Genomic DNA, 18,819 nt, shown 5'->3' with positions numbered 1-18,819 from the left:
CAAACACGGTCTCCAGGCCACGTGGGAATTAGATCACAAAACAATGTTTAAAAATGCCTCCAGTATATCTTCTGTTGCTTCAACAAAAGCAGCGTGTTTATGGAAAATCACCTCCTCAAAAACTTCATTTTTTTATCCATCCTCATCTGTTTGTGGAAAAACATAGCTCGATGATAAACAACAGAAGAAAAGCTCCGGAGCAAACGAGAGTTCTTTGTTTGGGTTTCTTTTGCTGTGTACAGAGGATTCTCATTCTTGCCACCCTTGTTTACTGTGTAGCTTAACACTTTATCCCCAGCTGCAAGGCTCTGAGCTAAAGATAACTATCGTTTCATGCTGGGCGTAGAGCAGATGTGAGAAACTTTCTCTGTCAAGTGCCAGATAGGAAATAATCTGGGCTCGAGGGCCATCTGGTCTCTGCTGCGTCTACTCAATTCTGCTCTTGTAGAATGAAAGTGGACCAAGTACAAACAAATGGGCGTGGCCGTGTGCTAATAAAACTTTATTGAGAAAAGCAGGCAGAGGGCCAGATTTGGCCTGCATGTCCAAGTTTCCCAACCTCTGTTTTACATGACACCAATGTATTTGAACGGAAAGCTCGTTGAACCTGTGTAGTATCAGTGGACGTAATTTGAAATTTTACAAGCGTTAATTAAGAAATTCAACAAACCAGTGATCTTTTAACATTTCGCCTGAGTTTGCTGTCCCTGTGCATCGTAATCACCGTCACCTTTGAGAAAGTTTTCCAAGGTACAGTGTTGAGAAGTGCTCTAGAAATACCAGCGTTCAGGACTTTCGAGGTAAAGGATCAGGAATGAGTGAGCCATGAATATTTTTTCTAGATGTTGTCAACTGCAAATTGGCGCTTGCCATTGGCCCTGGCTGTCTACCTCTACAAAGATTAAATTATGAGCCACTAAAGCTGCTGACCTCCAGCACCCCCTGAAAGGAGTTCATGGTGGAGAACAGAAATGAGGTGCTCCACAAAAACTGGCAGAACAGCTCTTCAAATAGTTAGGGATTTTTAAGAACTGATTTTATGAGCCCAGTTCTTACATCTCCTCCTCCTTACCAAATTTCTTCATGGTGATGTCTGCTTCTTGTGACTAATAGTAACCCTCATAAGACCTTCTGCAAAAATATGTGTTCGATTGTGTGTACTCCCCCTTCCTCAAAATCACGTGTGTACTGACCTCCCCCTACCTCTTTGGAGCAGTTTCTCAGAGCTTTCTGAAATGCTGTCTCCCAGACCAGAGTCCTCATTTTGCCCCAAATAAAATTTAATTTGAAACTCTCATGTGGTGCCCTGTTTTTTAAGTCAGCAGTGTTCTACAAAGCTAAGAAGCATTCACAAACACTCCAATAACAGTAAAGGTCCAGGGCCACGAATTGTTTTGTCTCTCATGACCAGTTTGTGAAATAACCCTGAGTACTGAGAGTATTTCCAGTGACCCCATGGAAAGCCTTGGGCTTCCCTGAAGGCTCAGTGGATAAAGAATCTTCCTGAAATGCAGGAGCTTCAGGAGACACGGGTTTGATCTCTGGGTCAGGAAGATCCCCTGGAGTAAGAAACCACTCTGGTATTCTTGCCTGGGAAATCCCAGGGATACAGGAGCCTGGTGGGTTACTGTCCATGGGGTCACAAAGAGTCTGACACGACTGAGCACATGAGCTAGCAATCCTTGCCTCTGGATTTCCACTGTGTGGATTGCAAAACATTCATGTGATAATGCAGGATAATACCAGCCATCTGACACAGACAGCATGTTAGGGAAGATCCCGTCACAGCCTTCTTAAAAAAAGTGTACCTTCCGTGAACACATGCCACCTGAACCTGGCTGTTCCTTACAGATGTGGTGGCATCAGGGCAAGGCTTTGTTCCCCTGGGAGCCCTGGGAAGAGCAGGAGAGAAAGCCCAGGGTGTCAGGAGCCGCAGCCCACCGTAGACCTCCAGCCTCTACTACATCAGGTAAGTCACTTGCCTTTCTGCATCTCCACGCCCTCCTCTGCAGGTGAGGGTGAGAACCTTCACCCCACCTCATCTCCCAGGGTCACAGGGCAGTGCGGTGATGGTACATGTAAACGTCACTCCTTCCTGCAGAGAAGTCTGTATCTAAATTACGGAAAGATGGAGAAGACAGAAAACTCTCGCAGTGAAGCAAATGTTACATGTCAAAAAAAAAAAAAAGTCTATTGAGAGAATGAATATACAAATAGACAATGTCCAGATCATGTGTGACACTTGAACTCTGACCCACAAGCCCTGCAGTGACCATCCCTGGAAGCCAGAGCACCAACTGGGCCAGAAGAGCCAGGATTGGGCGATGACCACCCCTTTTCTTCTTGCCCTCGTGTTTGCTCCTGCTTCCAATTCAGGACCTGCCAGTGAAAGCCAGACATGGTCCCCCGTCACCTAGCATGGCCCAGCCATAGGGGGCCCTCCTCCATTCTCCCCACACCCACACCTCCTGGAGCTGCCCCGTCCCCACCTGCCTACCTGTGAGTCTCTGCATGGCTGACCCCCAGATCCAGTCAGTCTGATTAGCAACGTCTGGCTGGCTGGGATGGTCTCCATCGATTTCCCCATCAGCAAGCAGTTATTCTCAGCTCCTGTGTGGTCACCAGCCAGCCTCTCACAGATGGCAAAGGCTCGAGTCATCATGCCCCAGTCACCAAGACCTGGCCCCATGCTCCACCCACGTCACCAGAAGATTCTTGCCTGGCTTTCCTGCAGCCTGACCTCAAAGCTCGGACCTGATACCCGGGAGGCTGCCTCCCGTGCCCCTGGCTGCATCCTTCCCACGCTTGTGACCTTCAGTGCCTCCGTGCTCAACTTTCACTTGCTCACTAATCAACAAGAGCCTTCCCTGCCCAACCTGAGACCCAGAGTCTATCTGTGTCCCCTAGAACCACCTAGAATCAGCCCTACCAGCCTCTATGCAGGCACACACCAGATTACCCAGTCATGGTCTCCCCTGTGGCTCCTTAGCATACACACGCCATGGCATGATTTCACTTATCTCTAGCTGAAACTAAAAGTTCTGTCCTTTTACTCCGATAATTTTTACTCCAATAATTTTTAATCCACTTACTTGTCTCCATCCACTGCCCTCTCCCAGCTCTGCCATCTCTAGACTAAAGAAGCCTTCCTAATGGAGTGGCATCCTTGGGGGAAGTGGTTTGAGCTGAAGAAAAGCTATGTGAGGATTAACCAGGTGAGAAGCCAGGGGACAAAGCTCCAAGCACAGAAAACCGGGGCAGAATCCCCACGGCAGGCTGAGCATGGATGCACCGGGGCCAGAGGAAGCCTGGAAGGGGACGAGCCCGGCAAACACGAAGCCAGAGAAGCCGAGAGGCTGTGGTCACATCACACAAAGTTGACTCAGACCAAAATCATGTCACAGACAGAGACTGTAGCAACAGAATGACAACATGTGTGAGTCGCCACAAAGATAATAATTGTAAACTTGTATAAACCTGAAAAAAAAAAAGACTTCAAAATCTGAAACAAATTCACAATTATTGTGGGAGTAATACCACCATCTCAATTAATAGGCCAAACACAAAACAGATGTTGGTCAAAACATAGATCAGAACATAACTAACAAGCTTAATTTAATAAACTTATGTAGAACTCAATCTACAGCAGCTAAGAGGATATACTCATTCTAAAATAACTGTAAATTAAACCTTTACCAAAAAAAAGTTTATGACTACATTGTAGGTCACAAGCAAGCTGTAACAAATTGCAAGAACTATCATTTGCTGTGTGACTTGGGGAGCTCAACTCGAGACTCCATGACAACCTAGGCAGGTGGGATGGCGGGGAGGTGGGAGGGAGGTTCAAGAGGGAGGAGACATATGTGCACCTGTGGCTGATTCACGGCAGAAATCAAGCCAATATCATGAAGCAATTGTCCTCCAATTAAAAATGAATAATATTTTTAAAAATTATCATTATGCAGACCATGTTATTGGGACACAATGAAATTGAGTGAGAAACAGGTATTTCTTTACAGCCCATATACTTAGAAAATGTTTTTTAAAACTCATGTCAAATCATAAATCATTTTGGAAGCTTACACACTCAGAATTAATTAAGCAATTAAATGAAAATACAATTAGCTGGGTTGCAGCTAAAGTAGTTCTCTGTTGGAAAGTTATAGAAATGACAGATTGAAAAATAATGAACTAGGTGTCCAACTGAAGTTAGATTTTTTAAATGGAGTAAATTCAAAGAAAATAAAGAGAAGGCAATATAAAAGATAAAGACTGTTTACAAAAGTAAGGAGAAGATAAATACGCCATAGAAAGGACAGATAAAATCAGAATTGTAAAATAAACATAAATGTCCAGCTAGGTGAGATAGAGAGAAAACAGAAATAAGAGGAATATAAAAAGGAATATAACTGTGCATGGAGCATAACAACTGTGAACAACTTATGTAAATAATTTTAGTTATGAAGAGTTTCTTTATTAATCTCTGAAAAATAACACTTTGCTATCAGTCAATTTCATCTGTTTTTTATCTTATAGGACCAATGCAACTTTGATATTGAAATTCAGACAAGGACAATATGAGAAATGAATATTGGAGTTTATAGAATCTGCACTTATGAACAGACAGAAAAACAAAAAATATCAACAGCCAAAGGCAATAATGCTTAAAAAGGATAAAACATCATGATTAGGTGTACCTATTAGAAGTGTATACAGAAATCATTAGATTTTATTTTTTAACTTAATATACATTTTAAGGAGAATTTTAGGTTGCTTATATTCCTTGTAATCAAGATGACAAACAATTTTCTGCACTTTGTATTATGTCTCCTTTTTGGGTTTTCTGTCTCTTCCCTTTGTTTTGTCATCATATGGATTAGTATTCTATTATTCTAATTGCCTAGAGTAATTAGATATTTTGAAGAATATGCATCCTATTTTAAAATCCACTTTAAAAATATTTGTTTACATATTTACTTCTTTAACTACCAAAGGAGAGCTTTGACTCTCTCCTGGATGCACAATATAGAATTTGACACATTTGTTATTTCCTCTGCCCACAACTTTAGTAACTGTTCTAGAATTATGTTTATCACACAAACCTGGAATTTTCCCCTTCTTAACTCACTTATCTATGTGTACTACAATCATATAATCTAAATGCTAAATGTTTAACTGGTGGTGTTGCTTGCTGCGTATATTTTTATGTTAAGTCTACTACTTCTTGGTCTTTCTCCCAGTTAGTTGGGCTTCCCAGGTGGCTCAGCAGTAAAGAATCCACCTGCCAGTGCAGGAGGTGCAGGTTCAATCCCTGGGTCGGAAGATCCCCTGGAGAAGGAAATGGCAACCCGCTCCAGTATTCTTGTCTGGAGAATCCCAGGGACAGAGGAGCCTGGTGGGCTCTAGTCTGCGGGTCCCAAAGAGTCAACTGACCGACCAAACGACAGCAACCGAGTTAGCTGGAGTACGTCTCTGAGGAATGTTTCAGGGAAGGTATTTTGGTGTTCAGTCTTGTCAGCCCTTGTCCACCCTGAACCTCCTTCCGCTGCCCTCACCTTGGACAAAAGGGCTGCCATGGGCATATAAGCAAACAAGCCCCTCTTCGAGCACTCAGGGCTGACACCCGGTGCGTGCCTGGCCTCCCAGGCATCCTGCCCCCAGCTCTGCTGACTTCTGTCTGCATAGAGTCTGAACTTATGTAGAGGAGATGAAACAGATGTGAGGGTCTGGGATCCAGTGAGAGCATCCTAAGGAGGTGATCACCTCTCTGCTTTCCAGATCAGAAAAGCTCTCAACCCCAAGACAGAGTCAGGAAATAGGAGTGAGGGAGCCCAGAAGGTCGCTGACCATCCCTGTGGTCATCCCTGTGCCATGGTCCAAAGAAAGGAGAGATGCGCTAAAGAATGAGGAGTGTGAGAAAGCATGTGCTTAAGATGAAAATCAATAACCAAAAGATAGGCATCAAACAAAAATGGAGATGACCAAAAAAAAAGAGCGTCCACATAAAAAGAAATCCCATGGACAGAGGAGCCTGGAGGGCTAAAGTCCATGGGGTTGCAAAAGAGTCAGACACGACTTTGTGACTAAACAACAACAAGACAACAACGTATAAGGTAGAATATTGTGCGTGTGTGTGTGTGTGCTCAGTCGTGTACGACTCTTTGTGACCCCCTGGACTGTAGCGCACCAGGCTCCTCTGTCCATGGGATTCTCCAGGCAAGAATACTGGGGTGGGCTGCCACGCCCTCTTCCAGGGGATCTTCCTGACCCAGGGATCAAACCTGATTTTCCTTACCTCTCCCGCATTGGCAGATGGGTCATTTATCACTAGCCCCACACGCAAAACCCTAAGCAGAATATTAGGCTGCAGTGAAAATCATAATGTAGAAAAAGACTTAACCCAAAATCTTAAAATTGACTGAGGTTGTTTTCACTGGAAATTAAATTATGATATATCATATAGACATGAAAAACCATGACAAAAATAACATAGAGTTGATAGTGGTTTGAAAGACTATAGGTGAATTACATTTCTTCTTTTCAACTAATGTATTCTCTAATTCGGAGAAGGCAATGGCACCCGACTCCAGTACTCTTGCCTGGAAAATCCCATGGACGGAGGAGCCTGGAAGGCTACAGTCCATGGGGTCGCCAAGAGTCGGACACGACTGAGCGACTTCACTTTCACTTTCCCCTTTCATGCCCTGGAGAAGGAAATGGCAACCCACTCCAGTATTCTTGCCTGGAGAATCCCAGGGACGGGGGAGCCTGGTGGGCTGCCGTCTATGGGGTCGCACAGAGTCGGACACGACTGAAGCGACTTAGCAGCAGCAGCATTCTCTAATTACTACCATAAACGTGTGTTCCTTCTATTATAAAAAGGTTATTTTTAAAATGAGATTATGAAATAGAATATACCATGCACTTTCTAAATATGTTGTTATTCAGTCGCTCAGTCATGCCTGACTCTTTGAGAACCTATGGACTGTAACCCACCAGGCTCCTCTGTCCATGGGATTCTCCAGGTAAGAATACTGGAGTGGGTTGCCATTTCCTTCTCCATTCTAAGTATGTAGATGAATTATAAGTGCAGTCATAAAAATATAATCAGATGTCATCAGAAGGACCAAAATTGTATATTATATACAATTATAGTTGATGAATGTTAGAAGGCAAAATAAAGCTGTGACTATTTCCCTGGGGGCTCAGACAGTAAAGAATGCACCCGCAGTGCAGGAGACCAGGGATCAATCCCTGCTTTGGGAAAGTCTCCTGGAAAAGGGAATGGCTACCCACTCTAGTATTCCTGCCTGGAGAATTCCATGGACCGAGGAGCCTGGCAGTCTACAGTCCACAGGGTTGCAACGAGTTGGACACGACTAACACTTTCTTTCACTTTTTTCACTATTTCAGTGCCAAATAACATAACATTAAAATATTTAAAGTGTAGATTCTTCATAACACAAGGAGAAACTGACAAAACATGACTGTATGGAAGACATTAATAAGCATCTTACAAGTCAAAATCAAATCTTCAATAAGGATTCTGAGGATTTAAATGATATAAACAAGAATGTTGGTTAAATAGATTACTAAATAGACTGTGACCTTGCCCTCCTCTGGAGGAGAGAGGAAATGAAAGCCAGTGCTTGGAGCCCCGAAACAGACTAGGAGAGAAGTGGACCCTCACCTCCCCGCCCCCAGCCCAGGGAGGCGAGCAACAGAGGGGCAGGAGCTGCCCAGGCTCCCCAGCCTGGCGTGGAGCCCGTGAGAGGAGGCTGCCCTCTCTCAGGCAGTTTGGGCGAAACAATGAAGAACAAAGAAATTGAGACGAGAGAAAGGCAAAAATCTTACCTCAAAAAGTGAAGATGGTCTTATTAGAAAATTATGTCAAGTTTCAAATCACACATAACTCCTATGTTAAATTATCTTTCAGAATATAGTAGGAAAAATAAATAAATAAAGTTAAAATAAGTAGAAATGTTTACAATTCATTTTAGAAGCAAGCATAATTCTTTCTCTAGATTTCTCTTAGGAACATACATACCAAATTATATATAAAGAACTAGAAAAGGAAACCCCAGTGGTCTAAGGAGGAAAAAAATACACTATCACCAAGTAGAGATTATTCCAGGAATGCAATGTAAGAAATCTATGAATATAAATCATGTCAGTTGGGAAAGGGATAGAAACCATATGATAATCTCAATAGAAGCCAAAAAAGCTTTTGATAAAAGTTAATACGCATTCTTCACTTTATGCCTGCACACACACACACACACACACACACACACACACACACTCCCCAAGACTGGGGTTACCTACAGGCAGAGAAGACTGCATCTTATTCCCTGGATAGCCTACTTTTAGAATATGAGGGTCTGGTCTGCTCACACCTGAAAGGGGAAACAGCCTAGAGAGAGATGGCCGTGAGAAAGAGGGGTGGAGAGGAACGGTGCAGAGAGAACACGAATCTCCCAAACCAAGCACCACCTGACCAGCAGGACACCCAGAGGGGAGCCTGCTGATAAAAGGATGTGAAAGGTAGCGGTGCCAGAGAAAACACAGGACATCCACTTAAATTCGAATTTTAGTAAACAAACAATTGTTTAAGTATGTCCCAAACATTCCATGGGACATGATTATTTGTCTGAAATAATGTAACTGGGTGTTTTATGTCTCATTTACTAAATCTAGCAAGCCTCCTAAGAGCCAGAGAACCATCACTTCAGAGAACCACCCAGAACAGCAGGTCAGAGGGCGCCCAAGAACTCAAAAACACTAATCAGGGCGAAAAAGCCAGCATCGTTTCCACCTGCCCCACGGGATGTCAGTGACGTGCTCGGCCTAAAGGGTTGCCGTCAGATCTCCAGGTATTCCCGCACACTCCTGAAAGCATCGAGTTCAAGCTGTTCCCTGAACACTCCAAGGAGGAAGGGGGAGTGGGACAGAGAGGAAGTCAGGCCATACCCCTCCTCACTTGAAGGCCTTCAGATCACAGCGTGAGGGGTGGGAGGGCCTTTAAAAGTGATTTGGGATTGGATGGAGTTTAATAACTAAAAGACCAGGAAGTTGTAGAATTTGCGCAAGGTATTGTTGAGATGTATGTTACCATTCAACTTGTGAGCAGAGAAACAGTAAATCTTTTTATCATTTAGCCCAACAGCCAATGTCTTGATTAATGATAAAATACTTGCGCTGTTTCCATTGTAATAAAAAATAAAACCAAGCTACATCCACTGCTTTATTAAATATGAATTTAAAAGTAGTCAATATTAAGTGTAGAATTGCTAGCCAATGCAGTTAGAAAAGAAAAACAAACAGGGAAGAGGATATTAGAAAGGATGCAGCAATTACTGCTGTTTGCAAATGATACAGTTTTCGAACTGAAAACTTATAAGTTTTGTCAAGTCTTTCTTTTTTCTCATAAATGTATTCAGTGCTGTTAATTCTGTTCAAAAGGCTACTTTAACAGCATCCCGCAAGTCTGGATATGTGATATTTTCATTATCACTCAGGTCTTTTTTTTTTTTTAATACATTTACTTATTTTATTCAAATTGCCAAATTGATTAGCCATAGTTTGTTTATTTTACCCACTTACTACATTTTTCACTGTTGGCCAGATTATTACCTTTTTTATCCCTTTCTTGTTCTTGCTGTAGGTAATTTGTATTTTTTCTCCTTTTCTTCTTTTTTTTTAAATTAATTTTCTATTTTTTAACTTTACAATACTGTATTTGTTTTGCTATACATTGACATGAATCCACCATGGGTGTACATGTTTTCCCCTTCCAGAACCCCCCTTCCACCTCCCTCCCCTTATTTCCATTATAATTTCTTTTTTGAACCTAACTTATTTATAACAAATGTGCTTTAAAAACCCAAATGCTATCACTTTATGAAATTGATTGGCTTTTAACAACTGCATTGGGCAGAGAAAAGATGACCTGCATGATTCCAGATTTTGATATTTGTTGAATCCTACTTTATGAACTAATATATGATCATGACAATGGTTTCACCTGTGTTTGAAAAAAATATGCATTCTTCATTCTTAGTTGCAACACTCCAAATCCAGTCTAATCATTAAACTTCCTGTTGTGCTCACTCAGTCGAGTCTGACACTTGGCGATCCCATGGACTATAACCCACCAGGCTCTTCTCTCCATGGAATTTTCCAGGCAAGAATACCGGAGCAGGTTGCCATTTCCTACTCTAGGAGGTCTTCCTGACCCAGGGATGCAACCTAACTCTCTTGCATCTCCTGCATTGGCAGGTGGATTCTTTACCACTAAGGCACCTGGGAAGCTTCAAGTCCATACCCTTACTTTGGTCATACTGCAAGTGTAGATTATAAACCTCTCCTTGTAATCCTGTTAAATCTTGCTTCATATATTTCAAGGCTATGTTTTGGGGGTATATAAATTTATAAGTTTCTCCTAGTGAAATCTTCCTTTTGCCATTTTATAATGACCTTCTTTGTCACAGTTAATGCTTTATGACCTTAAAGTCTATTTTAATTTTAACTGCCAATGTAGTTAATAGCTTTTCTTTTCACCTGTATTTGTTTGGACTACCTATTTCTCCACCTTTATTTTGCACCTTTATGCTTTACTTATGGTTTAAGTATTTGTCTTACTTAAACATAAGTAAAGCATAAAGTTATATGTTTTTTAATTTATCTAATCCAGCAGTCTCTGTCTTTATCCAACTAACCCAATTAATTTATTAATACATTTCTTGAGGTTACTAATCTATTTGAGTTGTTTTGGCCACCTTTGTTGATGTGGTCTCTCTTCCTAGATTCTATTTCCTTTCCTATCTTCTAGAGCAGGGGTTGATGAATCACAGCTGACAGCTCAAATCCAGTCTAGGCCTGTTTTGTAAATAAAGCTCTGCTGGAACACAGCCATGCCCATTTGTTTAAATCTTCTCAGCATCTGCTTCCATGCTGCAACATAGTTGAATAGTTGGAACAAGAACCATCCGGTCAGTCCACAGAATCAAAGCAGTTTAGTATCTATCCCTTTACAGAAAAGCGCTGACCCTTGTCCTACAGGATTAGAAGGCTTTTTTTTTTCTTTTTTTTTCTTTACTGTTTTGAAGTTACAGATTCTGCTCTGTTCAGTTCAGTTCAGTTCAGTCGCTCAATCATGTCCGACTCTTTCCGACCCCATGGACTGCAGCATGCCAGCCCTCCCTGTCCATCACCAACTCCCGAAGTCCACCCAAACCCATGTCCATTGAGTCGGTGATGCCATCCAACCATCTCATCCTCTATCATCCCCTTCTCCTCCTGCCTTCAATCTTTCCCAGCATCAGGATCTTTTCAAATGAGTCAGTTCTTTGCATCAGGTGGCCAAGGTGTTGGAGTTTCAGCTTCAGCATCAGTCCTTCCAATGAATATTCAGTGCAAGGAGAATGAAAAAGAATGAAAGAATTAGACTGAAGGAAAGGAAGGAAAAACTCCTGAAGACTGATTTCCTTTAGGATGGACTGGTTGGGTCTCCTTGCAGTCCAAGGGACTCTCAAGAGTCTTCAACAACATCATAGTTCAAAAGCACCAGTTCTTCGGTGCACAGCTTTCTCTATGGTCCAACTCTCACGTCCGTACGTGACCACTGGAAAAACCGTAGCTTTGACCAGAGAGACCTTTGCTGTAACTAGTGCACTTGACTTGGCAGTATCTACAGTTCCTCCAGTCGTTCATGGGGTCCTTCAGTGATCTTAGAATCCTTGGACTATTCTCCTCCCACCTCACACACTACTTAATCTCAGATACTACCTGTTTTCATACATTTAAAATAAGTCATTAATATTATTACTGCTTACACTGTCAACCTTGTTTAGGTTTACCCATACATTTAGTAAGTTATTTGCTCACCACTCTGCTTACGGCTCATTCCTTCCTTCTGGGTTCAATAATCGTTTTGCTAAAGTACATCCCTAGAAGTTGTTTTTGTGAAAGTCTGTTAGTGATTTGCTTTTCACTTCTTCCTAATTCTTATATGACAGCTTCACTTAAGTAAAAATTTCAATTTCCTTCAATACTTGGAAGATATAACTTTACTGTCCTCTGGTTACTACTGAGAGGTGGTAGTCAAATTAATTGGCATTCTTTTTTGGGTAAACTTTTACTTCTGGCTGTTTTTAAGGTATTCTCTTTGTCTTTGGTGTTCTTACATAACTCACTGTTATATGAGTTATATATCCAGATGTTATATATTCAGATGTAAATTTCCTTTTATCTAGTCTTGCTAGAATTATTTTTTCCCTGAATCAGAAAGTTCAGCAACACCCCCAATTGGGGGGAAATTTGAGTCATCATCTCTTCAAACACTGGCTCACTCCCCTTCTCTCCCTCTGTTCCATGTGGAATCCCTGCTGTGGTTTCCCTGAGACCTCTTAGCCTATCGTCTGTCCTGTTAACCCTGCTGCCAATTCTTTATCTTCGTGAGCTCAGATGGATCCTCCACTTTGCTAATTCTCTCTTTAGTTGTGTCTAATCTGCTCTTTAACCTAAACATTCTTGGTTTGTTAAATTTCATGCTCTGTATTTTTTTATTCCTACAAGTTCTCGTCTGTCTTTTAAATTTTCCTTGTCTTTTGTTTTCCATTACTGGTGCTTTGTTTTTTCTCATTTTTTAAAATTTTCATTGTGTCATTAATCTTAAGTATTTTTTAATCTCTATTTGATGCTACTGTTTTCTGAAGCCATCGAGGGTTTAAGCCTATTGTTTGCTATGTCTATGAACCTACTCACATCTTATTTTTCTCCTCAGATCAGTGCTTCATCTTCACTGGGGTTTATCTGTAAGAATTCCTTATGTCAATCACAGAAGTTTTCTGTTTTCTCCTGGCAGGTATTCCAGAGGTATTATGAGCCCAGGGTTAATTTTACCCTAAGCTCTCATACTGGGGGTCCACACCACTCAAATGGTATAAATTCAAACTCCAAATACTCCTGCAGACAACCACTGATTACAAATCTCCTAGGCAACCATTTTCTCTCTTTAGAATGAGATCAAGGTTGACAGCCTGTTGTCTCTCTGTGCCAACAGCTGGATTTTTTCTGGTCCACCTATTTCTGGTTTACCTTCACTTTTCAGGAGAGCAGAATGACCCTCAGATCCAACCTCCAGCTTCTTATGAGCACAAAGATTCATCTCCTGTGTCTGCACAACCATTAAACAAATCAGTAGTTTAAAAGGCACATGAAATAATCTCTAGTCTCATCTTCACCACCCTCGTGTCTGTCCCCAGCACAGCTCTGGCATCAGTTCCCATATATTTCTGGTTTCCATTCCCTTTATGCTTTGGGTCCTTGTGAAAGATACCTTCAGTGAATGGTGTCTATAATATTTGTTATACTTTAACCAACATTCCCACGCATTTTGTATCAAGACGTCGTTCAAATTCTCTGATCCACCAGATTTCATCAGAGATATAAAATATATACTAAGGTTAAAGTACTTTAAACACTATAAAGTAAACTCTAACATCCAGATTAATTTATCTCTGGTTTAATCATAAGAAAAACAACACGGATGGGTCTAGAGATTGTCACACTGAGTGAAGTAAGTCAGACAGAGAAGGACAGATATCATGATATCAGTTATATGTGGAATCGAAAACAATGGTACAAATGAGCCTATTTATAAAATAGATATGGAGTCACAGATGTAGAAAACAAACATACAGTTACTAAAGGTGAAAGGGGTGGAGAAGGAATAAGCTGAGAGATTGGGACTGACATATACACACCACTACACGTAAAACAGATACCAATGAGAACCTGCTGTACAAACGGGAACTCTGCTCAATACCCTGTAATGAACTATATGGGAATAAAATCTAAAAGGAGGGGATATATGTACATATATATAACTGATCACTTTGCTGTACAGCAGAAACTAACACAACATTCTAAATCAGCTATATTCCAATTTAAAAAACTTAATTAAAAAAGAAAACTACTTCAAACCTGAAAAAAATCATGAAAAAATATGTGACTTAGGGAAAAGGGTTTCCCACATTGTGAGCAGTCTTCCTCATCCTGTTCCTAGGCCCCTCTTTGCCCCACAATCTTGCCAGTGAGAGTTTTCTGTCATTGTAATTTCTGAGAGAGAGATGGGGAACATGAAGAAATAATCTCCTTAGGTTAGTGAACATCTCAGATGCCAAAAAAACAATAATGGAGGAAATAGACCCTCCATTTCTAATAATGGTGGTTCTATATATACCTTTCTAATAAGGTGGCAATCTCTGATCTTTCACAGTGCTAGAATGTTGGCCTGTTTGGTGTTTCCAAAACACCAGAGATGTTTGTTCCTGATGAAACCCTGTGTGTGTGTGTGTGTGTGTGTGTGTGTGTGTGTGTGTGTGTGCTCAGTCGCTTAGTTGTGTCTGACTCTTTGTGACCTTATGGGCGGTAGGCTTCCAGGCTCCTCTGTCCATGGGATTCTCCAGGCAAGAACACTGGAGTGGGTTGTCATTCCCTTCTCCAGGGGATCTTCCCAACCCAGGGATCGAACCCAGGTCTCCTGCACTGCAGGCAGATTCTTTACCAGCTGAGCCACCAGGGAAGCCCCTGATGGAGCCCTGCCTCCACACAAAAGTTCTCTCCAGCACCTTGGTCATAATGATGGTGTTTAATTGGCAGTATCTTTACAATTTAAAGCACACTTCAACCCACCTTATCCTATGACCATCTCCTTCTCAAGAATGAAGAGAATGAAGCTCAGGGGTTGACCAAATGCGTGCCCTCAGGCAGCGCCAGGAGCTGACTATTTTTAGAAGAATGAAGACCCTGTTCCTGTGTCCTTGTAACTAAGGGTAGGAGCTGGAATCCACCCCGCCCCCACCCCCACTGTCGCACCACCAGACACACCCTCCAGGAGCTCAAGCAACATCAAAAGTGAAACCAAACAGCTTTAAAGTCTTGTCCTAAAATGGAAATTGTGCACTTTCTAGCCAAGTGATGCTCGGCCAAGGGCAGATCGTCTAGAGCTTGGAAGGAAAGAAGAGGGTGAGAGGCATCCAGGAGCTGGGAAGTGGGTCCGAGACGGTGAGGTTGGAGGAACCGTGTAGTGCATCAGGCAGGGGTCCAGAGCTGTGGCTGGCATCTGTGTCTCGGGCTGTTTGGGTGCAGAGAGAGGAGTCTCACTTTTGACAGGGATGTGGGGAGCTGGTGTGAGTTCCCCTGCCTTCCCTCTGCATTTCCTTCTTGGCAATAATGCTTGTCACTGGACATAACTCAGTATGACCCAACCCCAACTCTGCAGGGATGCACTCAAATTGCTCCTTGAGGAGAAAGAGCTCTCGGCTTCCAATCAGAGCTTTCACTGCTTGAGTCACGGCTTCCTAGCTTTGCCCCATCACAGACTGACAGGAAGTTGGCCACGAAGGGCTGACCACCAGTCTCTTTGAACCTCAACAGCCATGGGACAGGGGTTGACCAAGCAGGAGGCTCCTCTTCAGAGACCAGCCATAGCAGAGCATCAGGGCAAGAACCGATGGAGGGACCAAAGCCCAGGGCTGCCAGTCCAAGGGGTTGGCAGAGGTGGACAAGCGAGGGACATCCCCCCCTCCCTGGTCTGCAGACAAGTGAGCCAGAAACCTGCAGGGGGTCTGGGAGTTTCCCTACAACATGGCGGTTGCTGGCTGGTTTTCCTCGGGTATCGGGACACAAAGCAGGAGTGGTGGGTCCAAGTATGAGGGTATCAAGGATGGGCAGGCAGCCACCGGGTCACCAGCACGGGAGGGGCCAACATGAGCAACTGGTGGTGTATGTATGTGTCTCCCTCGCAAGGAATTCTGTGCTCATCTTCCTGGCTTGATTTCACACTTCTCTAAAGGGGGCTAGGGTCATAGCACGGAGACCCTGCTGGGTCCCTGTCCCCCTTCAGCCCAAGCTGTTAGCTGAGCATGAACCCTCCATACTCAGCCAAACGTTCATTCCCCTGTCCACCCACCCTTCATGCAGTAGACGCCAGGGTACCACTCGAGCGAAGGACAGGGGTACATTTGTGGGTTGACCTGGGTCCCGAACTTGAGCCAGTTGTTTGACCAAGAGGAGAGCCCCCACCCTCCCTGCCATGGCCAGGTTCAAGCCCCGCTCAGGCAACTTTCATGCCCCAATCCCCTGCAGGGCATGCATGCATGCTAAGTTGATTCAGTTGTGCCCAACTCTTTGTGACCCTGTGGACTGTAGCCCACCAGGCTCCTCTACCCATGGGATTCTCCAGGCAAGAATACTGGAGTGGGTTGCCAGGTGTTCCTCCAGGGGATCTTTCTGACTCAAGGATCAACCCCAAGTCTCTTATGTCTCCTGCATTGGCAGATGGATTCTTTATCACTATTACTACCTGGGAAGCCTCAACCCCCTGCCATCTCTCCCAAATCTGCAACCACCAATAAAAAGGGCAGGGAGAGGGCTCTGTGAAATAGGCCAGGCGCAGACCCTGACGCCGAGGCACTCACAAACAGGAAAATCAAAACACAGTGGCGGAAGGGGAGCAAACTGTCCAGCCCTCCATGGTCGTTCAGACCCCACAGGTTCAGAACAGGCTTTGAACCTCCACGAGCCCCTTGCATGGTGATTAAACTCACTTTCTGGAGTTACTACGGGATCAGATGGAAATGACCATAACGGGATTCAAGGCTGTACATTCCTAAAGTGATTTCAAGAGAAACCGAAGCAGAACGGGCAGAGGAAGGACAGCCTCGGTCAGACATGGGCCTTCTGTGAGGTCCCAGGGAGGCAGGTGCCTGAGTCTGCAGGTGGGAGCCGGGGAGACCAGGTCTGACGTCACTGGGGCCAAAGTAAGACCGCCAAGCTGGGGCCGCTCCGGACCGCGCCTCTTCCCCACCCCCATCCCCCACCTCCCGCCTGTCCCAGCCTCCCGCGGCAGCATCCGGCAGCCGTGGCCGGCCCTGGCCTCCCTGGAGTCTCCAGGCGGGAGGAAGATGCCGGTTCCCCGTGGGCTCGCGCAGAGCTCCCTCCAACGGCATTGCCCGCGCCCAGGGCGGCTTTCCGGCGCGTTCTTGGCAGGCCGGGCCGGCTCATCCTGCCTCATTGTACATGTGGGCCCCATTTGCTGGGGGCGGGCACCGCGCTGGGGTAGCTGTGAGGCCTGGGTTTAAACGTTTCCACCTGAGAATGCGAGAGAGTACCCCCCAAAGTGATGAAAGGGAGCAGAGAGCATGGGGCTGCGCCCGCCAAGAGAAGGGGGCTGGAGACCCTGGCGGGAGGGCAGGAGGGTCCTCTGGAGGCAGCCACACAGGGCTGAGCCTGAGACCCCCCAGTGAGAGGCTGGAGGCGGGGACAGCGGGGGACAGGGGTGTCTGGGCACCAGGTGCCCCCCTCCATCTCGGGCACAGGCTGGCTCGCAGGGCATCCTCTGCTGCTCCGGGTCACCTGGGGGAGGAGATCAGCCTGGGGGCGGCCGACAGACCCTCAGACCCGCCAGGTCACTGTCCCGGCCGCCGCCACCTCTGTGGCTGCCCACCCATTGCTGTGTGCCGGGCAGCGAGCGGGCTCTGTGGTGGGCATGGAGCCCTGCCCGGAATGTGCCCGGAACCAGCGCTTCCAGACAAGCAAGCTGAAACATGGGAGGGTGGGCGGGCTGCCCCACATCAGGGTGGCCAGGCACCGAACAGCTTATGCCAGCGAGTGCCCCCTGCAGCCCTTCCTTCCCAAGCCCCAGAGGCCCAGCGAGTGTTTATCACAGACCGGGGCCTGCGGTCCGACTGCTTATATTTGACACTAAATGGACAAGGGGCAAGAAGGGGCCAGGCCGTCCCGGGTCTTGCCGCACCTGGCACCTGGGTTCAGGCCTCGCTCACCAAGGCCACGACCTCCAGCACCAAAGCGTCTCCCCCCCAGCAGCAGAGCCGTGGCAGGGAGGGCCGTGGCAGGGAGGGCCGTGGCTTCTCGGGGTGTCTCACTGTCCCCCACCCCAGGGCCAGCCCTTCCCGGAGGGCCCTCCATGCATCTCTGCGTTTCCGGTTTCTTCCAGGCAGCATAGGCCCATTAACCGTTTCCCATCAACCCCTGTCCCTCTTTCCCAGTCCCATCAAAAATACCATCGGGGTTTTAATCCATCTGGGTTCAGAAGACTAGAGGCGTGCCGAGATGGGAAGACTTTGGTATTCCATACTTTGCTGGCTGGGCCGTCGCCAAAGCTAAAACAAACTGACAAAGATGCACTGGCCTGTCACTGAGGGCTCACAAAGTGCTGGTCGGCCCAGTGAGGGGGGTACTAGCAGGTCCCCCGTTTGCAGACAGGGTGCAGAGAAGAGAAGGGTTCAGGAAAGACCTCAGGAGGGCCTGAGGCAGGGAATAACGGTGGCAGGTGTGTGGGGGGACCCAAGAGACCCTGAGGGACCGGGTAGAGACAGCGGGGGGGTCTGGGGTGACTCCGGCTGCCAGAGGGGCTGGGGGAGTTTATTTAAAGGAAACTGAGGTGGGCTGGGGGCATTCGCGGGCCTCAGGGGAGCTGGCCACTGAGGACGTGACGTGCCGGGCTGGGGCTCAAGGGGCCTGGGCTTGGGACACCCAGGCCGGCCCTGCAGGCAGAGGGCCAGGTAGGGAGGGGGCCAGCTTCCCCTCCAGACGGCCCCACGTGGCCTGGGAACTGCCCCTGGACTTTGAGTTTGAAAGTCGAGGGGAGAAGTGTCCCCGCCCAACTCGGCCAGTCCGGGCCGGGGCAAGCAGGCTGAGACCCTCGTGAGGAGTCGGCCTCAGGGGCTGCGGGTTCTGCTCCAGTGGGAGCGCTGCGGAGGAGCCTTGGCAGAGGACATCCTCTCGGGAAGG

At 45.7% G+C, this 18,819-nt stretch overlaps 1 long non-coding RNA gene across 1 annotated transcript; it reads right to left on the bottom strand.

Moving 5' to 3' along the window:
* Positions 1-14,641: 14,641 nt before the first annotated feature.
* On the bottom strand, positions 14,642-16,975 carry LOC145505334 (uncharacterized). The gene is made up of 2 exons (XR_014052942.1): positions 16,614-16,975; positions 14,642-15,139 (listed from the first exon to the last, which is right to left on the bottom strand). It is a non-coding gene; the product is annotated as an uncharacterized LOC145505334 (long non-coding RNA).
* Positions 16,976-18,819: the final 1,844 nt, after the last annotated feature.

This window comes from Giraffa tippelskirchi, chromosome 5 (genome assembly GCF_054371585.1).
Source record: "Giraffa tippelskirchi isolate mGirTip1 chromosome 5, T2T-mGirTip1v1.2.pri, whole genome shotgun sequence".
NCBI lineage: Eukaryota > Metazoa > Chordata > Mammalia > Artiodactyla > Giraffidae > Giraffa > Giraffa tippelskirchi.
Note: the sequence above shows the minus strand (reverse complement) of the source record. Positions and strands in the feature narration are given on the sequence as shown.